The sequence below is a fragment of the Larus michahellis genome, chromosome 1 (assembly GCF_964199755.1).
Source record: "Larus michahellis chromosome 1, bLarMic1.1, whole genome shotgun sequence".
Taxonomy (NCBI): domain Eukaryota; kingdom Metazoa; phylum Chordata; class Aves; order Charadriiformes; family Laridae; genus Larus; species Larus michahellis.
Genome location: NC_133896.1, coordinates 206167161 through 206181800, shown reverse-complemented (window position 1 = coordinate 206181800; position 14640 = coordinate 206167161).

Below are 14640 nucleotides of genomic sequence, written 5' to 3'. Positions count from 1 at the left end.
CATGATTAGCATTGTCACAAAAATGATTTTTCAACACTGTCATCTTTATGAAATGGTCATGAAGATTTTCAGTAGTGGTTAGGAAGAACTATTAACTAATTCAAAACCTTTGATTGCAGGAGTTTATCAAAACTTATTGGAAAGCTCATTATACTGTAATTTCTAAGTAAGGAAACCAATCTCCTGAATCAATAATGAGAAAAAAATGGGGATCAACATATTCAGGATAAATTTAAGAGTAATATCCATATGACCTTAATGTCAAGTGGTAAATTGAACACCGTTCAGGAGCAGAAGATGAATGAAAGCTATGGAAATATTACAGAGAACAATAGGGAAAGAAACCCAGTCCATCAACATAACACTTAAAATCTGAAGACCATCATAAAAATAATGAAATAAATTGCAGAAACCAGGGTCCAGTCTATGAACAGGATGGTGCAGAGAACAGGCAAGAGAAAAATTACTTTTCTTCACTGAAGATATTAGAAAAGGTTTTAACTCCTGAAGGAGAGCTGAATAATCCCTTTAGGATTTATGATCAGTTTCTCACTATTCCAGTAAACTGTGCCTGTAGTCCATCCCCAGTATACTGATTATGCTTAATAAATACTAATCAGCAAATTAGTTAAAAAAAGCCCCATTAAGATACGACACTGTGAGGGGACACCAGGGATTCCTTCATGACCCCCTACCAGTCCCCATTTATTAACATAAATCTCAGTCATATTTAAGAAGCAGTGTAAAGAGTAATGAAGAGAGGTTCTGAGTCAGCTTCTCCTCATTTATCCTAGGGATTTTGATCCAGTGTTATTAGTGTCACTAGCATTCTAGTCACTAGATGTCCACTAACATCTAGGAGCACAGCAAAAGGGTCTTACCTGTTGTGGTGGGTTGGCTCTGGCTGGACACCAAGTGCCCACCAAGCCACTCTGTCACTGCCCTCCCCACCTGGACGGGGGGAGAAAATATAATGAAAGCCTTGTGAGTCGAGATAAGGACAGAGAGAGATCATTCACCAGTTACCATCACCAGCAAAACAGACTCAGCTGGGGAAATCAGTTTAGTTTATTACCAATCAAATCAGAGGAGGACAATGAGAAATAAAACCAAATCTTAAAACCACCTTCCCCCCATTCCTCCTTTCTTTCCAGGCTCAACTTCACTCCCAGTTTTCTCTACCTCCTTTCCCCTAGTGGCACAGTGGGACGGGGAATGGGGGTTGTGGTCAGTTCATCACACGTCTCTGACGCTCCTTCCTCCTCAAGGGGAGGACTCCTCACACTCTTCCCCTGCTCCAGCGTGGGGTGTCTCCCATGAGAGACAGTTCTCCATGAACTTCTCCACCATGAGCCCTTCCCATGGGCTGCAGTTCTTCATGGACTGCTCCAGCGTGGGTCCCTTCCATGGGGTGCAGTCCTTCAGGACACACTGCTCCAGTGTGAGTTCCCCACGGGGTCACAAGTCCTGCCAGCAAACCTGCTCCAGTGTGGGCTCCTCTCTCCACAAGGCCACAGGTCCTGCCATGACCCTGCTCCAGTGTGGGCTTCCCACAGGGTCACAGCCTCCTTCAAGCATCTGCCTGCTCCAACATGGAGTTCTCCATGGCCTGCAAGTGGGAATCTACCTCACCTCATGGTCTTCACCACAGGCTGCAGGGGTATCTCTGCTCCGGTGCCTGGAGCACCTCCTCTCCCTTCTTCTTCACTGACCTTGGTGTCTGCAGAGTTGTCTCTCTCACATATTCTCACTCCTCTCTCTGGCTGCAGTTGCTCCTGCGCAGCACCTTTTTCCCCTTCTTAACTGTGTTATCACAGAAGTGCTACCACTGTCGCTGATAGGCTTGGCCTTGGCCAGCAGTGGGTCCATCTTGGAGATGGCTGGCTTTGGCTCTGTCAGACATGGGGGAAACTTCTAGCAGCTTCCCACAGAAACCACCCCTGCAGCCCCCTGCTATAAAAGCCTTGCCACGCAAACCCAACACACCTGCAAAACCACATTGGAACCAGAACCCATGCTCTATATTGAAGGGTTCTTTTTTTTGTTACAAAATGTAGCTATTTTTTTTATCCCACTCTTTTCTAATAAATATATTTAAAACATTGTCCATAGCTGATGTGTTACTATTATGTATTTGTTTTTAATTTCAAGTAGTGTATTCAGAATTCCGTGTTTACTAAACATCAATATTTGCATAGTCGTTCAGAGATACATGCCAAAGTCATGGCCAATCAAGCCTGGCTAAAGTTATACATCTATTTAAACCTGACCTTCAACTGTTCTCTCTGATCAAAATCATTTTTTCACTGTTCCTTCAGCTAATGGATTTTTAGCACCATATGTGAAGTGTGGAGTGTGGATCAGCATCTTTTGCATTAACTCTCTCCATAAGACAGAAGGGAAAAAATCTGACTAAAAATGCCTAAATGGATTCAGCTGTACAAGCACAACCTATTCATTTGCACAGGAGAGTCTGAATGACACAGCTAAGTTTAAATGTGGCAAACTGCCACCTTAACTGAAACTGATAAATATGCATATGAAGGACAACAGATATCCGGTTTATTATTTGTGGGTTTTGTTCCTGTAAATTCTGCTCAGTGAAAGCTGGCTAAATCTTTATGTTTTACTAGAATGAGTCCCTTTTTCAGACTTTATTTTATTGAGCTTCTTTACATTTGACGCAAGAGGTTTGGGTGTTCCTTCAAGGGTCTTGCACCTGCTTTATTCTAAGTCCCACAGCCAGATGTGGCAAAACACACTGAGTATCTTTGAATCTAAGACTTTGAATTTCTGCAAAGAAATTCACACAAAGTCATGCCTACTTTTCACCTACTTTAATAGAAACATATCAATATGATATGATACAATGTCATCCTAAGTAGAGGTATGCTTTTATTGCATGAGCTTTCACTTAAGTAAATAGAAAATTTTAAGAGAAGTAACTTCATGTATTCATGTGGGAACCACTACTTTTTACATTGACTTTAACTCATTTCTCTTTGCTATCTATGTCTCCATACCCTTCCTTCCTGCTGCCCATCTATTACAACTACAGTTTAGTTTTAAACCTTAATCTAGCAAATATTTCAAGTGTAACTTCAAGCATTCAAATATTCTTCAACACTTCGGTAGCAAAACTTGTGTGCACAGATACTACATGTACACATGAATGATTGGTGGTTTGCATTGTTAGGCCACTGAATAAGGGAAACTGAGCGCAATTCCTGGCCAACAAGTAAACACAGAGGCAAATGGACATGCACAGTTAATGGTTAACTGTTACTGGTGTTGAAAGAAGCCTGTTTTAAATGTGATTTCATGGGTTTGGAGTCCTCTGTGAAATTCAGAGTCTTTCATTCCGACTACTGCTAAACCCTCTTTTTTCTTATATGTCTTTTGGCATGCAGCACCTTGCATTCATTTTCTCTGTTTATAGGTCAAAGCACAAGCCAAACCTTTCATTCAAAATATATGCCCAAAGGAATTTGCAGTCTTGCAAAACTCTCATGAAAATTTACAGTAGGAACCAAAGACTTCAGTATCAAGGCACATAGACATCATGTCTATTAACACACTGATCCCGGATAATGAAAAATTTGATAAATCACAGAGTTTAAGGACAAAGGGGGCTATTATGATAATCTTTTCTGATCTCCTACATTACACAGACTATAACTTTTCACATAGTAATTCCTGATCTCTGGATGAGCTACAGATCTTCTTCTAAAAAGACAAACAGCTTTCATTTAAACTTTAGTGGCAGATACTCTGTCTGGACCCTTTGTAGTAGCTCTAGTAGTTAATCACGTTGATTGTTCCATTGATATGGTTGATTTCTGGACTGAACTTACCTAACGTTCTCTGGCAGCCTTTGGATGTCAGTATGACTTTGTTACATCAGATAGCTCTCTGCTATCAGAATTCTTTCCTCAGTACTACTGTCACTATTTCATGATCACTGAATCTCTTCTTTGATAAATTAAATGGAGAGAGATGTCTAGTCCTTCAAAGATTTCCAAAACCTTAATTTTTTTTTTTTCCATCTCTGTTCTGAACTCCTTCAACAGGGCTGTTTAAGCATTGACTCAACCGGTTTACTTGGCCCAGTAATTGGCCTAGTAACTCTGTACCTAACCTCCTCCTTCTACAGCAGCTACTACCTCAGCCACAACTGGGCAAAGTGCTTACCAGAGAACACAGGACCATACTGCCTGTGTGACCTGCATTCCTGGTTCCTCGGCATATGGACTTACATTTGGCTTTTAATGAGAAAAGCACATCAAGGGGCTCTCAGGAACCAATTTTTACACATGATTATTCCTTTTCTCTCAACCAGTTTCTCTCATCTGCAAATTTTATTACAGTTTTATGTGTGTTTCCAGTAAAGTACTCAATTAGTACCGGGACAAAGAGAGATTCTTCCAGACCTCCTGATTGCCATCCAGCTGAAGATGCCCATATTCTCCACCAGCTCTAACATGCAAATTAAAGCCTAGGTCACTTATATTCTCCATGAATTTCTGCACTCAGATTTAACAGTCAGTCTTCAAGGATAAGGGTAACAGACCAAACACTTCATGCAATTTATGTAGGCTACAGTAATGAACCTTAGACATGAAGGCAAGAATTTACCGTTAGGTTAATTCATATGCAAACAATCTTATCTAATAATTATTTTTCCAGTTGTAATGACGGTAAAACTTACTTCCCAAATTATCTGTTGATCACATCTCTTTCTCAATAATAACTTAGCCAAAACTGATACAGGCAGACTTCCTTCTGTCTATCAATCTTCTGATACTATGCTCAGCCTTTCACTTCCTTGTTAGATTACAAGCTTGATAAAAGGTTTTCCTCAAGAACTGAAGTGGGGGCGAGTCCTCTGTGACCCAAGTTCTTGCCTCACTCTTTGAAGCAGTGTGATATTGATGTTTTCTTCATCTTAGCTCATGAGTTTTCTTTGGGTAACAGTTTTGCAAAAATCACATTAACTTGTTCTTTTTCCATTGGTTATCCCTAAATGTAGTTTTACCTAGTTGTCACATTGATGAAATGTGAATTATTTTTTAGATTAAAATTTTGGATTAAAAATAAATTTAATGAACAGTGAGCGATCAATGATTTGTGATTTGTGTTTAGAGCTCTGTGGCCTTTGGTATCATTCTGTGCTTGTACTTTCAAGGCCTTATGATCTTGTGTTTTGAGGGCCTGTTGCAGTCCTCAGCTTTTTTTCAGCAACCTGCGAGCTGCTCTCAGTTAATTCTACTAATGTTTTATTAGCTAAGTGTAGAAATACATACGTCCTTGTCATAGGAGCATTAATAGCACATTTTACAAAAGCAGCAATACTTTTTTTCTTTTTCTTTTTTTCTTTTTCTTTTTCTTTTTCTTTTTCTTTTTCTTTTTCTTTTTCTTTTTCTTTTTCTTTTTCTTTTTCTTTTTCTTTTTCTTTCTTTTTCTTTTTCTTTTTCTTTTTCTTTTTCTTTTTCTTTTTCTTTTTTCTTTTCCTTTCTCTTCTTTCTCTTCTTCTCTTTTCTTTCTCTTTCTCTTTCTCTTCTCTTCTCTTCTCTTTTTTCCTTTTTTTTATATTTTTCTTTAATCAAGTTCAATTATTACTACACTTACTTACCTACTAAAATAAGAAAATAAAGAAATAAACAAACCAAAACAATCCTTCTCTAAGCAAATTAACTCTGTAGTCAGAAAGTAAGAAAATCTCTCTTGGTTTATATACTCTGCCTTTCACAGACAGATAAAACCTTGCTGTGGCAACACTTGGAATCAGTTGAATCAGATTCTGCTTTGATAGGAAAATCATATCTTTGCTTAGTGTAGCATTATATGCATTACCTAATAAGTTTTCAGTAGGTTTTATCAGTTTGAACACTAACCCTAATAAGGTTACCTACTAAGGTAACTGCACAGTTTTTGGATCAGAGGAGGCTTATATCTACATGGGTTGGAGTATGGGGAGGGAATAAAAAATGCATGGCTGTGTTTGTTACAAAAAACCCTGAAAAGTATTTAGACACAAAAGTATTTAGAGCAAGGATTTTCATAGGGGAACAAAGGATCTGAGAGCCATGTGGATGATTTTTGATAGGTCCATAAAACACCAAGAAAAAACAAATATTTTGTCAATAACCTTGAAAACCTTGAGAAAGGGGATTGGACCAGATGATCTCCAGAAGTCCCTTCCAACCTCAAGCATTATGTGATTCTGAAAATGTTCTTATGTGTTCAACACTTTCTTTTAAGGCAAGAGTCACTGATATGGTTTTGTTGGATTCTTCAGGATTCGAGGAGGAGGAAAGATCTGGAAGTTTAAAAAACAAAACAAAGCATTATTTGAAAAGCATTGATCTACAATAAATCATAAAATTTGAAGTAGCTACTGAGCTGTAGTCTGTTGATTTGCTCTAGATTTACATCTACACAACTCCAAGAAGCATTTTGCTGCACAGAACTTGTTCAAAGGAATTCATTGTTAGAGAATTTTTTAAGGAGGTAATTATAAAATAATCAGACACATCAACTAGCAAACCACTTTAGAGACACAAGTTAGATCAAAATGTTACTTGTATTTTGTGCATTTCTGAATTCCACGTGACAGTGGTGGGCTTATTAGATTCGGAACACAAGCATCGCAACAAATACTTATTTATAATAAAACCGTAGTTTAGGCCAGATGTTTTTGGTATCAGTTCAGTTCCTTAGATGCAGAAGAGTTAACTTTCCGGTTAGTCAATTGCAGACATCATATTTAGATGACATAACAGTCACCTTAAGTCATTCACCTGAAAACCTTCATTCTTAGTAATAAGATTACTTCAGACTACCTGACAAAACTTTCTTTGCATAAAGGTTCACTGCAGGTAATGAAGTAAATTCACTCCTACAGACTTGCACTACAATTGTTCTAGCACTATTTCTGCCTGAAAATGACTGAAGAAAACTTGTGGGCTTTTTAAGTTCCTGCTAACTAATAAAGTTATCAGATTATTTAGTGGGCTCTATGTCAGGCTGCTCAGAAAGCAAAAAAAATTATACAAGGTAAATTGATACTCTTGTCGTTATGCAGACTCAAAATGCATATATGACAGTAACACTAACAGTCTGAGATTGACTTATCTATTATAGACTGGCTTTATGACAGCATAATGCTTTCATGGCTGAGACAGAAAGATTTCTGGTGAATGTTACATGCCAGAGAGACACCCAAACCCACTTTTTGTATAGGTATACACAGGTCAATGGGTCTAAGTCTTTGCCAAAATGTTATAATCCCCACCAAGTTCGATGCAAAATGAAAATGACAAGGAAATTTAACTTTTATGCGTATGATTGAATTTGGCATGTTACCTCAGGTAAAAAACTGTCTTGCAGCTATATGTCTAAGTAGTGATTTCTGAAAAAATGATATTGCAGCACATATATGTGGTATACATGCATTAATTTTAATTGTCCAATAGCACTGAGCAGAAAGCATAATGAACATTAAAATATTATGAATTAAACATTTTTATGCAGTGAAGTGTTATCGTTTTTTGCTTTCCTTAGGAAAGAAGATCTTTGCTTTGGTAGCTACCTATTGATGAAGACCAAAATTAAATGGTAGTCTCCATAAGTTCCTAATAAATCAGTACAAAATGTAAAGAATCTTTAAATGAGTTTGTGAAAGATGAAATTCACAGGAATTCACACACTCCATCCAAATTTGCCTTTTAGATAATTGAAAATCATTTGCAAAGAAAAAGAGGGGTTTGGTAGGGAGCTGATAGGGATTTCCAGTGACCTTGATTCAATCTCCAAGTCTGTAACAGCTTTGCTATGTGACTTGCTGGATGCACTTGCTGAATGCATCCAGATGCAATTAACTGGACTAAACCTAGCTATGCAGAAGCATAGTTCTTAACAGAAATAAGACATTAAGCTGCCTTTACAGTGAGTGGAGAGAAAAAAACATTTTTAGTGTGTGATTTATATGCTCTTTAGGTATTTAGTTGATGTTGAGGAGAATTAAAGCTTGGAAGTGCCTGTTTTTCAATCCTGATTTAAAAGAGACCCCAAAGTCATTAGCTTACATGTAGATATGTACACTATGGACAGCTACAACTGTTCAGATGAGTCCTACTGCTTGTGTATTTGTGCCTTAGCTTTTGCATATAAATTGGGGATAATTATCTCTTCTTTTTACCATTGTTTGCTTTTTAAGTCTGTAGAGACCGTATGTTCCCAAGATAAGATCTTCTTTCATTTTATATACAAATGATGCTTCAACTTGGAACAGTTCAACTACTACACTGGTATGAACATATTCACATTTTTAAGACATAAAATACTAAATGAATTTTAATAATTTTTTTTCCTGACCCCAACTGAGGTTTCTTTTTTTGCTGGTAGTAAAGTAGTTACTCTAATGGCACGTATATCTGCAAGTTGTCAGAGCATCTCAATGTCAATATATGCTTGAATATATGAAACTTCATTCAGAAAATTCATAGCCTTATCACTGATGCTATTTTGCCAATTTCATCAACTAAAAACACATCTTAAAACAAAAAATAATAATTTTTAATCATTTCACCCTCCTCTAGAAAGCAGCTACTGCATTTTTCTATAAGGTGCTCTTGCTACTGTAAAGCAAGCATGAGCAAATTGACACTAAGACAAAGTGCCTGAGTGATTTTGGACTTTGCATAATTTGTTGAGAATGTGTCTCCTCTTGATTAATACTTTCAGACAGCAGAAGGGTGAGGACATCAAAGAATCATAGAATGGTTTAGCTCTCCAGTAGCCAAGTGAATTTGGACATGAAGATCTCCGTGGATTTCAGCAATGCAGAGGATTTCATTTCTTCTTAGTTTTGATTTTGTAAATTCTGATATTGCTTAGTCATTGGCATTTGAAAAATAATATTAATTGATAGAAAAGAATTAAAGAAAGTTAGATGTAAATCCTTACCTTAGCAGGTAAAAGCTAAGATTCCCCCCTGTACAACACAACTGAAAATGAGCTACCAAACTACCATGTGGTGCTGGAAAATCATCTAGCTTGCTGTGAACGAGGGCTTGACACTGCAAAGTTAAAATCTCTAAGCGACTCTTAGATGAGGGGGCCTAACTGTAGCTGACTAATTTATGTGTTGAACAGGATGGCTTGGCGCTAAAGAAAAATTGCAGAAGGGTGTCCTCCCACCAGAAAATATGAGTAACTGCTCTGATGCTTTAGGATGACTACATGAGGGAAGTCATATGCCACACTGACAGTTTTTATTTTGCTCTTTGAGGGATGTTTTCACGTATGAACAATTTTTCTAACAGTACCTTCTTTATAATAAATAACTGTGTAATATCACCCAGTGAAAGACCTGAAATGTCAGATGGAAACTGGGAATGAAGTAGGAGTGAAAAAACACCAGCTAGTTCCAATTAGGCAAAATATTTTTTCTAACATTTCAGGAATGATACTTTTCTTTTTTTTTTTAACAACATTATATTAAATTATTTTGATCATATTTTAATAAGTCAAAATATTTCAATTTTAGTCATAATTAATTCCATATGGCCTGTATCCAGGGTTCCCACACATATTCAGTAGGTCTGGATATCTGAAAATTCCTGCCATGTAACAATACGGACACCAGCAAGAGATGTTTCACAACTATAAAACTAAGGAAATAAATTTTTTTTTTTTTTTAATTCTGTGGTTCATCCACTCATCCCATGAAAACTCTACGTCTCCATTGATTGAGGCACACTGAAATATAATAGTTGAGATATTTTAACTAAAATAATACCTTTTTTTCCACCCAAAAAAAACCCCAAAACCTTGAGCTGAAAAAAATATTATTTTTAATACAAAATTAAGTATTTATTTCTCAATTCTGTTTTACGTTTTAAATTATAACTGTAACTTCTTGGTTTAAATTTCTACAAAAGAAAAACATTATAGGAATTTCACAAAGCCATTAATTTTAAATTGTAGGTATGAAAAACTTCAAGTTTTCCAAACTTCTTTCCTTTATCTGAAAGCACTTGGCAAATTTGAGCTACCTTTACACATAGTTTCATCTCTTCTCTGCAACAAGCTTTCTTTCTCTGTAGCTGCAACATGTTTTACAGTTATTAATTAAAAAACTTTGAGAGACCTACAAATTGTCACCATGTAAATACCAGAAATAAATTAAATCATAGTCCCTTCTTGACATATTCATCAATATTTATTCCTTAATTTATATCCCAACTGAATTTCTGTCCTAATTGTAAGCAAGCAAATAATGAGCTGCTTTTATAAGGCCAGTACGTCATGATAACTGAACTGTTTTGAAGATTTGCACTTTTCATAAGCTTTCTAGTACTTGTCTCATACTTCACCTGGACTGCACTGAGCTGATACATGTAGCTATTTTATTACCTGCTAAGTATTTTGATTACAGATTCTAATCTTTAAAATAAAGCAATCTCTCCTGATACCTTCTAGCCACAGTCTCCTAGCAACAAAGCTTCCCTTTACTTCCCTTAATTCTGAAAGCAGAATAATTTATGGATACTTAAGCTTTTTTGGTTTATTTCAAGCAGTCTGACTTTTTCTCAGGAAAGGCTTTATTTTCTTAAAATGCTATAAATCAGTGCAAGATCACAAATAGGCAATTTTAAACATCTTTTGTTAAGAAAAACAACACTTTAAGAGACTTGCAATCTGATTTGAATTCGTTTGGGCCACACACATATTGAACTTTTATTCTCTGTATATAAGGCTGGCAGAGTTAGATAGCAAATGGAGAAAGTCCCTTCTTAAAAGTGTAAGAGTTTGTAGCTGGTAAAATAGTAACTTTCTCGAACCAAAATTCCCTTCTCCTTTGAAATACTGAAAATGACTTCCTTTTACTCATTAAAGATTTTGTTGTGTAAGACACCCTAAAATAGCAAATCTTTATTGATAAATTCTTAATCACTATTCATCATCAAAGATTTGGTTGAAGATTTAACTTCTTTACTCTTCAAGGCAAAGTCCTACATGCAAAACTTGCAAAGTTCACAATTTGTTTTCTTCTTGTCCTATGGCCTTCACAGAGCTGTGTGAAGCCACACAATGCTGAGCACTGTCCAGCTCATTACATTACTGTTCTGTCTGCTACTGGCACTTAAATATTAACTCTGAGAGACTGATTCAGTACTTCTCACCCATTTATCAGCCTAAGTTTATAATGGATTTGAATTGTATTTATCTGATTATCTTGAGGATATCAAATATTGTTATATTCACAGAGTAAAATCTTTCTGTTGTCCTACAGAAAGAGTATTTAACACACTGCAATCTCCCCAGCCATCTCAGTCCAAAGACAGAAAGCTTCCCAATGACTTTGTTGCTTAATGGTCATGCTTATAGGGAGATGCAGAAAGAGTGGGACTGCCACTTTACCACAACTTTTCTTTATGTTCCTTCAAGTATGACACTTTATTGTATTTTTTTCTTCAGATGATCCAATCAAATCAAATCAAACTAGTGAAATAGAAATGAATAATGTTCTACCTAGTCATGGATATATTCTCCTGCTATTTTCTATGTTTCCATTTAAGATTTATTACATGTATTTAAGATTTCTTACAGATGAGCTAAAGAAGGTTCTGTAATGTCTTTGATATGCATATCTGTCACGGGCGGAGTGAATAACTTCACTTGTAAGAGAGTAGTGAAATGTTTATTAACATAAAACAGTGTTTTAACAAATTTAGTAGTGAATACGACAGTGTTTTATGAGATTCGATGCCAGGGTACAATTGATTATTTACTGCAGAGAGGCCAGGGTCAGACAAGCTGTCTGGGAGACCCTCCTGTTGAGTTGAGCTTCAGAAAGGACCCCCTTGCTTTCTAAACTTCTCAGAGAGGAGTCTAGGTGCGGCTGGATCCAATCCTAGTCCCAGACTTGGTCAACGGTTTAGATCTAAAGGATTATATATATGCAATCAATCCTTATATCACTTAGCTAAGATTTCAAAGTTTAGCATGCTATTAGTCACTTACCGAGAATCTGTTGCAAGAAGGAATCTCTCAACCTCAAGGAGAAGAACCTTAAGCGAGCATCCCCACTCAAGGGGAGATCCTGGCGTGCAGCCGGCTGCCGTGCCAGGGAGTTCAAAGGGCTCTTGGGCTGTCCACTATTCATGGAGTAAGAGAATTGACCTATAGTCATATTCTCATGGGAACAAGATACCTAGGTTCCCTCTCCAGACAGTGTTTCAGTTATGTTGCCAGCCATCTCCCACAGTTCAAGTGCAACTCATAACAACTCCCGCTGATGGCCATGGCTTGAGCAGGAGCTGGGGAGGTGGGGGGAAGGGGAAAAGGGGAGAGCACACCGCCACAATATCCAAGTCAGAGTAATTAGTTTACTCTGCCATATGAGCACTAAAGTCATCACACTTCTGATAAGATTTTATATTGGCCGTGTAACATTCTCATCAGTTTTAGTCAGCTGCATGAACACGCAAGGATTTCCACATTACTCTGACGCCTTAGCAAAATACAGAGGGACTTCAACTAGATCCATCCTCCAGTCTTATCTTATATAGACAGGACAGGCAATTTAAATGTGTGCTGCTTTATTCTTTTTTCAAACATAATCCAAACTTGTTCTTCAGTTAGAAAGTCTTCTATGTTGGTCAAAATTTGAAGATGGTACAGGTTTCAAAGATCTTAAAACACAATAGGCTGTTAAGTAGAAGAAAGATCTTTCAGCTACTAAGCCTTTTCAATGTCTAAGATCACAGGAAAGAGAGACACTAGAATCCAGGTTTCATTAGTCCCAGTGGTCAGAGGAATACTAGTTATTATTAAAAATCATCAGAGTCTATACTATAGTCTTGGGTCATTTTACAGACTTGCCAAAGGATTTTGACAGGTTTATGGTATTCTAAGAGGGGTTTTACTATTTCTCAGTTTTTGCACCACATCCAAATTTTTTTTGTAGTTACTGGAAGATAACTTCCATGATGCATTAAGTTCCTTGCATAGATCTTTTCCTGTCTCCTCTCTGGCTCAGATCGTATTCTGCAAAACTTGGCAATCTATATCCCAGTATTAGGCAAGCTAACACTTTTTTTTTCTACTGAAGTGAACTTTCAGAAAATACTTGATAATCTGGTAGCCTTCCTACAGGAGTTTGCTGAAGAAGAATCTGGTATGTTAAAGCATGGTTGTCTGAGCCAATTTTCTATCAACACTTTAATTATTGCAATGACTTCTTATCTTGTGCTGCAATATTTTTCTTCTACACTTCTGTCTATGGCTATGGCCTTAGAGTCCTGTGTTACTCACATAATCCTCATGCTGCCAGGTTTATTCTGTGGAACATATTTCTCCAGGAGTTTGCAGCAGCTTCAGAGAAGTAAGAACCAGTGTACCCTTTCTGATTTGTGCCATCTGAACAGAAGCTGACTGACATTTTTTGTTTATCTATTTTTTTCATGGATTTCCAGTTTGTCTATGTTAAAATGAACTCCGAGGATATTAACAGGCAATTTATTACTTGGAAGTTTTATTTCAGTGCTGTCTGTTGGTAAATTATGACCAGTTCTGCGTCAACCTCTTTGAAGAAAAGACTTCCTATCACACCTTGATAGTTCCCTGTTGAAATGATGATTGTAAATCCTCTGACCCAACACTCATGAAAAGTCTATTACCTGATTGTTTTATGCTCGAACAAAGTATTTTTTACTCTGAAGTCACAAGAGTCACCATCCCCCACTTTCTGTCCTGTCACACTAAAGCATCTGGGACCAATTAAAGCATTCTGACCAACTAATAAGACCAAAGTATGAGCTTCAGGCATTTTTTTTAAAAGCAAACTGTCTTTTAGAGCGTAACTACTCATTCTTCCTTTACGACACTGAGTTTTTCAACTTGCTTGTCTTTATGGCTGCTAATACACAGGTAATATTTGGAAAATATCTCTTTTATAGACACTGAACATCAATCCAAGTGTCTTCAAACTATTTCTGAAGTGTTTTCAAGCCTCTGTAGAGAGGTTTTTCATGTGGACACACTGCACTTCCCTGACGAAGGCCCTGCAGTCTGACCAGTTTTGAGCACTTGGAGCCCAGTCATCTTCTTAGCCATGTGCCACTCTGGTACAAAAACATTGCTTTCTCTGGGTGCAGTTGTCAGCCTAGTGCCTTTATGCTCCGGTTTTGCCATTTTTTTTGGTGATACCGGGACTAGTGTAAATTAGACAGTGGTCAGGATCGTGTTAGGGAAGAATATGGCAACAGGCAATCTACAGAAGTTCTTATCAGGGTGCCTGAGGGAACAGGCCCATCCCATTGCCCAGACAGGGAGGAGGGCAGCCGGGGCGCTCAGGGAAGCCCCAGCCCCCAGCGCCAACACCTCCCTGGGGAGAGGGATAGGTCAAGGATAGGGCTTGGCTCAGCGGGCCCATGGCTGGGCAGAGCAGGGCAGTGGGAGCTGGAGACAAGCCCTGCTGTGGGGCAGGGTCTGACAGCCCTCGGGGGCAGCAATGGGGTCCTGGGCTGTGGGCAGGGTCTGGGGAGGCCTTGGGGACAGGGCTGGTAAGGCCACTGGTGCCCTCCAGACGCTGACATCTCTCTGCTTCATAGGATTTCTGGCAGTCAGTGA